The sequence below is a fragment of the Thunnus albacares genome, chromosome 7, assembly GCF_914725855.1.
Source record: "Thunnus albacares chromosome 7, fThuAlb1.1, whole genome shotgun sequence".
Classification (NCBI taxonomy): Eukaryota; Metazoa; Chordata; class Actinopteri; order Scombriformes; family Scombridae; genus Thunnus; species Thunnus albacares.
Window position 1 is genome coordinate 7610525 of NC_058112.1, and position 7421 is coordinate 7617945.

At 43.6% G+C, this 7421-nt stretch overlaps 1 long non-coding RNA gene across 1 annotated transcript; it reads left to right on the plus strand.

Annotated features, from left to right (window-relative positions):
• The first annotated feature begins 1172 nt into the window (after positions 1–1172).
• On the plus strand, positions 1173–2014 carry LOC122986475. The gene is made up of 2 exons (XR_006404312.1): positions 1173–1231; positions 1373–2014. It is a non-coding gene; the product is annotated as an uncharacterized LOC122986475 (long non-coding RNA).
• The last annotated feature ends 5407 nt before the right edge of the window (positions 2015–7421 follow it).

Consider the following 7421-nt stretch of genomic DNA (forward strand, 5'->3'; position numbering starts at 1 on the left):
TTGTGAAGGTCCTCGCCAAAACATCAATACTTCGCATTGTGGCACAAATGAAGAGGAAATTCCGACACGAGTCCGAAGCTGAAAGCAGCCAGTCAATGCAGTCTCTCATTGATAGTTTTGAGTCGTTGCTTTTGGTGGAGAATGGGGATAAACAGAAAGACCAAGGTGGGAATGAGCTTTGCTTATTTCCCAGATATAAAACTCTTTCTGGGAATAACGTTGTGGTGATGACCAACAAACTCACCGAAATGATGTACTGCTACATCAAATATGGGACCGTCATGCCGGAGATCATCCCGAAAGCCATCAGGAGGAAGGCAGCGGCTCGTCCTGTGGTTGATCCTGCCATGTATGTGGACATACGGAAGAAAATCCGCTGCTTCCTGGCTCTGATCAACTGGTGGCAGAAAACCCAGGCTGCCAGCCACGCCGACAGACTCACACTGGCTTTACAAGGCACTGAGTCAGTTGCACAGAGTCCCTTAAAAGAGGTCGCAGAGGAGAACGCATGCCTGATACCTACTCCAGCGCCAGCCACTAAATGTAATAAAAAACGTAATCGTAAGAAGACACGATCCCCACAGGAAGTTGCAGGGGCACAGGAGGACACAATGGGGGAGATAAACAAGAAAGCAGTCCTGTTCCTCGTGGAGAGGCTGGTATCTGGGCTGTACAACAAGGCCAAATTGAACTGGACCACAACGCAGCCAGAGGTCATCATCCAGCGTCTCTTCGAGAGGATATGGGCCGAAGTCGAGGGAGCAGAATTGAGAATAACCCCAGAGACGTTTGAAGACCTCGACAAGGCGGTGATCAAACCCCTGGCGAAAATGTGGGGCTGTGCAACGCATTTGCTGATTTCGATTAATTTACAGGAGCCACAAGCCGAAAAAGTCATCACCAACTATTTGTACCACCACCTTACTGCAAAGAAACGGAGTGCCATCTCCAGGTTCTTCTCCTCACTGGGAAAAGCCCTCTCCAAGCCCTTCAGACGGGCATAGAGGGTCAGGGTTATTTAGGGGGAGCGGGGTACTTATTTAGGGGGTAGGTAGTAAAGAGCTTCAGTCCTGCCTTACCTCCACGTGAGGCAGGACTGGACCTCTCAGGGTAATCTCAGGGGCCAAGCCCTTCAGACGGGCATAGAGGGTCAGGGTTATTTAGGGGGAGGGGGTAGTTATTTAGGGGGTAGGTAGTAAAGAGCTTCAGTCCTGCCTTACCTTCACGTGAGGTAGGACTGGAGTTCTCAGGGTAATCTCAGGGGCCAAGCCCTTCAGACGGGCATAGAGGGTCAGGGTTATTTAGGGGGAGGGGGTAGTTATTTAGGGGGTAGGTAGTAAAGAGCTTCAGTCCTGCCTTGCCTTCACGTGAGGCAGGACTGGAGCTCTCAGGGTAATCTCAGGGGTCAGCAGTGGTTCTATATCTGAGGGCCTCCCCTTCAGACATGGAGCCAGTGTTGAGGTTATTTAGGGGGTGGGTAGCCTTCATCTTGAAGGGAAAAAGTGAGCTGAGAATTACTTTTTTCCTTCAAGATGAACGCAGTAAAGAGCTTCAGTCCTGCCTTACCTCCATGTGAGGCAGGACTGGACCTCTCAGGGTAATCTCAGGGGTCAGCGGTGGCTCTATATCTGAGGGCTTCCCCTTCAGACATGGAGCCAGTGTTGAGGTTATTTAGGGGGTGGGTAGCCTTCATCTTGAAGGGAAAAAGTGAGCTGAGAATTACTTTTTTCCTTCAAGATGAACGCAGTAAAGAGCTTCAGTCCTGCCTTACCTCCACGTGAGGCAGGACTGGAGCTCTCAGGGTAATCTCAGGGGTCAGCGGTGGTTCTATATCTGAGGGCCTCCCCTTCAGACATGGAGCCAGTGTTGAGGTTATTTAGGGGGTGGGTAGCCTTCTTCCTGAAAGGAAAAAGTGAGCTGGGGTTTAGGAGCTTCAGTCGTGCCCTGGATGCAGAGCAGGACTTGAGCTCTCAGAGTCACCTCAGAGGTCAACAATGTTTCCTCACAACTAGAAGACGAGTGTTTGAGTCCTTATTTTTAGCCTTTCCGAGTCTGTATTTTGTCTATTGAGGTGACGTGGGTTTTACCCCGGGTTCTCCGGTTTCCTCCCACTTTACTTCAAAACAGTTGATCAATTGGACACTCAAAATTGTCCACAAAAAGCTTATCGGTTTCATGAATATAAAAATGGAAAAAGTCATTCAATAAAAGTGTCTACATTCTCATATGTGCTTCAAAATCACTTTTCTTATTATTTGCTTTTGATGTTGAGGATGAAGATACTGATGATGTGGATGGCAGCACACCGTGTGCCATTAGGAGTATTCGAGAGAATAGGGCATCAGCAGAGGCGCTGAGGGTGAAGGATATGTTCTGCCAGTATTTCACCTCTCCTGCTGGCCAAGTCCCATTGCAATATGACCATATGTGCTGTGCTCCACTGTGCAGACTTCTCCTTCAATCCTTTTAAAGTTATTGAACTGAATTTGTAAATATTGATTTAGGTATATTCTTTAATGTTTAAGTTGTACATGTATATAATTTGTAATAAATTCCATGTTTAATTATTCAAGATTAAATTAAACTCCTAGTGCTTCAAACAAACACATTACATTTACCCAATGTCTTGTTAAATTATTGTTCATAGTATTGATTTAATATCTAGGGTTCAACAGCATGGAAAATGTAAGCTCAGCCAGCAAAAATTACAAAAAGAGAAACAGATACCTCAAACTGGACAGGTAAATAATGTGCATCTTCAAATACAGATGAAGGCACCTATGCCTTACATTGTATTTTAAGATGCATATTGTTAAATAACATCAAGTTTAACTGTTTCTTCTTTGTTTGTCAAATTTTTATTTAAAATTTAGTTTCTAGATTGTCCTTAAACTGTTAAAATGACATGTTGCTAAAGTAAATGTAGTGATTATATTTTCTCAATATAGAACAGGAACATGTACAATAAAAACAATCAACACCATAGCAACACTCACCTCAAAGTAACATTAAAATAAATATATTATACATGTATTATACATACATACATAACCACATCATAGCTGTACATCATGTGAGTTGACATGTGGCTGCTGTGAAAATGAAGCTCCAACCAAACTCTGCCTCTTGGAGCCTCTCCTGCATTCTAACTTTGAGCCATGAATGCCTGTCTAAAGGCAGTTGTCTCATGGCTGGAGCCAGGCTCATGAGAAACAAATGGACATCAAATCTCCTCATGTTCCCTGGCATGCTGCTGCTCCCTTGTTTCTTTCCTCTCCAATTACTGCTCTAAGAAATCCCTGCTCTTCCTTTTGGTTGCCTTAGCAGTAGACTGTGGAGCTGCAGTAGCTGCAGTAGCTGCAGTTGCAGTCATCTCTCCCTCACTCTCCTCTGCCTCCTCCAGACCCGACTCTGTGAGTAACTGTGTATGTAGTACTCTGGCATAAGGAAAGCTCTGTTTCACTGTAGGCCATTTAGGACCTGTTACTGGCAGTTGCTCTCTGTCTCCAGGTTAACCCTAGGAGCCAGATGGATTCCTGTCTGAGGGAGGACGACAGCCTCGGGGAGGACGAGGGCCACAGCAAACAGGAGAGGCAGCTGCTAGTGGACAGACGGTTGAGCCAAGGACATTAAGTTTCACCTCTCGGCCTTCACAGGTCTGCCATCTTGTCTGCAGCCAGGCCCTTCTGACTGTGGCCGGAGTACACTGTAAACAGTGGGATAAACACTTGTGTATCTCGATATCTCACTTCTTGTTAAGATGGTGGTTGTTTTGGTTTTTTTAAGGAAAAAAACAAGAAGAACATTTGACAGACACAGTCAGGGTCGGACAAATGTACAAAATTCGGATCTGGCAATTTTCATCTGGACCGGCTCCATTTTTCCCCAACATACACGCTTATGAGCTGCATAAAGCAATATCAGGCTATTTATAACATACATAGGCTAAGCAATAGATATCAAGTTGACACTCTAACAAATGTACTTACAGGGTTTCATGAAATAATGTAATAAATAAATAAATAGCCAAGAAATAGCCTAGAGGGAAAGAAGAGGCACACTCACACTAAAATCCGTAAATTCACAAATAAAACAAATATAACATAATGATATGTCATGAATGTAGTTTGCATTGCTGTCATCATGAAACAAAACAGCCAAAACTTAATTTTAATACTGGACAAAAGCTTTCCTATGAGGATCTGGAAATGTCAGAGCTATTTATAGTCAGTCATCCGACATTGTGTTCGCAGCTGATCTGATGCAGTTCAAACATCAGGCTTAACAGTCAGAAATTCATGCTACAACACTATTTAAATATTCATTCACTGGTATAGTCAGGCTGTGAGAAGCAGCATGCCTGCACCCTATTGGGGTGGACCCAGGGACATATTTTCGTGAAGGCTCATCGACCAGCACAAGCAGCGCTCCGACTGTTTGGTATTTTCCTGACCTTGAAACTCACTTTGTGCATCTGTGTGGTATTTTGGTGACCAGCACAGAGGGCATGGTGCATTGGTGGGAGGAGAGGCACTGACAACAGCACAAAGACAGTTGTTGTTTTTTGGTTGAAATTTGGTTCTAGACATTGTCCTGAAAATGGCGCAACGTCACACTGGTTTTGTGATTTTATCAACAGGATCAAACTAAATACTTGCTGCAGATGTGCTGCAACAACAAACTAATGTTTAAAATATGAATAAGTCACAGTCTGCATGCCGAACACCTGGGCTACACAGTCTACCTCTACCTGAGCAGTGCGTGTGCATCACTGAACTGCTGCAGCTCGCAGGCCTGCAGTGTCCACACAGACAGCGTTACTGCTGCGGTGCTGCTACTGCCAGCTCTATCTTTCTACATCGAGTTTGACTTTTATATTGGCCATCAATAATAGCATGTTTCATATCATTTCATTATAAATTTCATTTAATTTAGTTTAGCCAGAAAAAGGTTAAGAAACGTGCACTCAATTGTGAAAAATAAATAATAAATAATATGTGAGGGTTAGGGTTGGGTGAAAGTGGCTTTCTTTCTGACGGACATGGTGGGGTCTGGTTGGGGATACTTCTGTGTCAGCCACATATACTCCTCACACACGACGTTTTTCTTTTTCATTAATTATACTGATTATTCTGCCAATTAAACCCTTGCTGTCACCACTCCAAGTGATTAATGATGTTGTCAATTGTGGCTGGGCAATATCCTAGAAGGCTTGTAAGTTTTGTTATGTCTTCCAGGCTCTCGTTGTGCTTTAGTGTCCCCCCTTCATTGAACATTGAGCTGGCTTGGACTCAAATGTATAGCCAAGGTATGGCTTGGGAGAGATGTGTCCATCTATTGGCTCTTTGAGCACGTCAATTTTTGCCATGGGGTTGATGACTCTGTTGCAGACAGACTTTATAAGCCTCATTAAACAGTCAAGCGGCTTAAGCAGATACGTCTGTTCCCCTTCAAAAGCCTTAACAGCAGACTGCACCTCACTAATTATAGATTCTAAAAAAGTGAGGTACCGGAGGTTCTGTGGGTCACTGTACATGGAGTGTAGAACATCTGCCATGTAGCAGTGTTCACGTGCCATGGTGAAGCTGAAATGCAGTTTTAATTCGTCCCACTGATCCAGGATTCTGGTCATGGCAGGCTCTATGGAAAGCCAGTGTGTGGCACAGACCATAGTTATCAGTAAAGGCTTCTCCCCACAGTTTATTGTCTCATAGACGGCTTTGTATGCCTCTCTGCGCTTTGGTGAAATAGAGAACCAATTATAGGTTTCTCTACCAAGGAATTCCACACTACGTGGAAGTGTGTTTTTGGAGGCAGAGCTTACAGCTAACTCTAGTGAGTGACACACACAGCGAATGAGGACCAGGTGTTTTAAGTCACTCTCCTCCCTCAGGATTTTGTGCACACCGTTGTTCACTCCTGTCATCACTGATGCATTATATGCATCATCTGTACCAATGCCAAGCAGGTTCTCCCTCTTGAGGCCACACTTCCCAAGAAAAGCTAGAACTGCTCTGGCTATTGATCTAGCGTCCCCTCCCTCCAGCTCAAGAGGGCCTAGGTAAGTGACCACCACATTTCCCTTCTCCTCACTAAAATACCGAATTACAACCCCAAGGTACTTTGAGACACTTACATTGGTGCTTTAATCAAGAAGGAGGCTATATTTGCTGTCACTAATATCAGCCACCTTAAGCCACTTTTAAAAAAATATGGTGCCAACACACCATTGATCATTTCAGTACATTTCATATGGTGCATCCAGAAATTTTGGCTGCACTGGAATCCGTAAAAGCAGCCTTACATGCCTGACTCTGTTCCGCAGAGTTCATGTTTCTTGTAAAAAAAAAAAAAAAAAAAAAAAAAAGGTCATGTAGATTGCTTTGCTTGGTTGTATTGCTTGGACTTTTCAGTGTGCAAAGAATTGTGTGTGTGTGTGTGTGTGTATTTTTATTTATATTTGTATTATGTGTGTGTAAATTTATAATATTCAGATTAGTATGTGTTTGAATAGAGCACAACGTACGGAATTGTCTGAATAGATGAATTCAGAGTCCAGAAATGGGAATAAACTAAATCCCTCCTGTCACTGTATGATAGTGAGTTATAAGACAGTAACAATGGTTAAAACGATCAAATTAAATTGTTTAAATTCAAACATAGGAGGAGCAAACAATACAGATTAATGATTGGTCCTGGGCAATACTGTATGCACATGCACAGCTGCTCATCCATATCATGTCATGTGTCAGCTGCCCTGAGCCTGCTCCGCCCTCCTCTGCACTCACTCAACAGAGAAGAGGCAGAAAGAGCGGTGTACCTCCGCTCCACTCATGGGGCAGTACTGGCTACTCTCTCCCATGGAAAGTAGCTAAGGATGTCCAAAAAGTCATTAGATTTGTTGCTAGGTGCTTTTTTGAAAAAAAAAAAAAAAAAAAAAAAAAAAAAAAAAAAATCACTAAAGGGGTCTAAAAATCTAGCGCCAAAGTTGCTAAGTTGGCAACACTGCATGGCAGCTAGGCATGCTAACGCTAACAGGATTTTGCATGGCAGTGGCATCGATATTAACTAGTTGTTGCTGTTAACTTAAAACATTAAGTTTTAAGCATCAGCCTCAAGATTTTCTTTTTCTCTCTGACCTTTTCCACGCCGCCTTTTCACTTCCTGGGACCTTTATCCATTTGTACAGGCTAGCCTTAATTTCAATTCAAACTCCACTCTTTCCGACTTGATTTGATTATTTCCTGCTTGACCTCTGATATTACATGGATGGAAGTATACACGTGAAGAGGTGTGGGCAGGATGTCGGTAGCACTTCCTCCGCCTGCCTTACAATATAGTAGCCTATTGACAATTGGGGCCATGTAAACTCCAGTCAGATGGGCAGTTCCAACATCAAGTGAGCCACGTCCGGCAAGTTG